At 51.3% G+C, this 1,359-nt stretch overlaps 1 protein-coding gene across 1 annotated transcript in view; it reads right to left on the bottom strand.

Annotated features, from left to right (window-relative positions):
• Window positions 1–1,153, bottom strand: part of LOC108167264 (BAH and coiled-coil domain-containing protein 1-like) — a 41,463-nt gene extending 40,310 nt beyond the window's left edge. The window contains exon 1 of the mRNA XM_017310716.1: window positions 759–1,153. The gene's annotated coding sequence lies outside the window, so the exon portion shown is untranslated. The remainder of the gene's footprint in view (window positions 1–758) is intronic.
• Window positions 1,154–1,359: the final 206 nt, after the last annotated feature.

The raw sequence follows: 1,359 nt of genomic DNA, 5'->3' as shown, positions 1-1,359 counted from the left end.
TGTGTGTGTGTGTGGCGTGGTGAGAGTATCCCCCTGCATTTGATCATTTTTAAATAAAATAAAGTCCAAAAGCAGAAGTAACGCACCGGGTGAGAAAAGCAAGAGGCCAGTCCGGAGCGGGGAGAGGCGAACCCGGGCTGCAGCCGAAGACAGCCCGGCGTTTTCCTCAGCGCTTAAAGCCGAGGGAGCACTGCAGTCTTCACACAAACACACACACACACACACACGCGCGCGCGCACACACACACACATACCCTCACTCACACGAAAACACTGAATTAACATTTTAAATTCAAGCTGTTCTGGCGTGGTGGGCTATAAATGATTTAAAGAAACTGCAGGTAATTTGTGCTTTGAGGAGAGATCAAAACAAAAAGTGACACACACACACACACACACACACACACACACACACACACACACACACACACACACACACACACACACACACACACTGGTCAGGAGATGGTGGTTAATATGAACGCTTTAAAACACTGCTGTCTGTCGTTTAGATGAATCGGAATAAAGACTGTCGACAGTTTTTATCCCGCTTCTCCCCACCAGCCCGCATCTTCCAGTCTCCAGTTCTGTTTTACTGTAAAGGCGTCATTTCCCCCTCAGCCTTCCTTAGAAAGGTGAAGCCTAATTTTAAAGACGGCTAATTTAAGGTAACAGTCCCTCTGCGCGGAAGAAGCGAACTAAACGCGATATTCGCCGCACGTACAACAGAAAGTGTAATGAAATAATTTGACGACTTACTGCTAACTTAGATCCGTTGCTCGGCGATGAGGGCTAAAAATGAAAGGAAGAAAGAAAGAGAAAAAAAAAGTAGAAAAATATTCAAAGTGAAAATCCCCGAGTCGCCCAGATGAAACATGTGGGATTGATTACATCCTAACGCTGCTGCCGCTGCAGACTGCGCTGGTGTGTGCGCTCAGCTGAGGTATGGGAGAGACGCATCATAGAAGTTCAGGCTTGTAGTGAATCGGGGCTCGTTCATGCAGCCGGAGACTCAGACACGCCGGGCGGAGGAGGAGGGTGGAGAGGGGCGGAGGAGGGGGGAGGAGGTTGAAGGGGTGTGTGCGCGGGGAGGAGTGGACGCGCAGGCCTATTGGTTTGAGGACGACAATGTGAAAGCGTGCCCGTGAGGCGCTCCCCCTCCTCCCCCGCAGCCCTATACGCACGCACGCACACAACACACACACACACACACACACACACACACACACACACACACACACACACACACACACACAGAGAGAGAGAAGCACTACCACCACCGCTACCCTCCCTTCCGACGGTAAACACAGGCTGCTATTGGCTGCTGCCGGGAGCCAATGAGGGAACCTCCGAGCCGCGG

Source organism: Poecilia reticulata, linkage group LG19, assembly GCF_000633615.1.
Source record: "Poecilia reticulata strain Guanapo linkage group LG19, Guppy_female_1.0+MT, whole genome shotgun sequence".
Lineage (NCBI taxonomy): Eukaryota > Metazoa > Chordata > Actinopteri > Cyprinodontiformes > Poeciliidae > Poecilia > Poecilia reticulata.
Note: the sequence above shows the minus strand (reverse complement) of the source record. Positions and strands in the feature narration are given on the sequence as shown.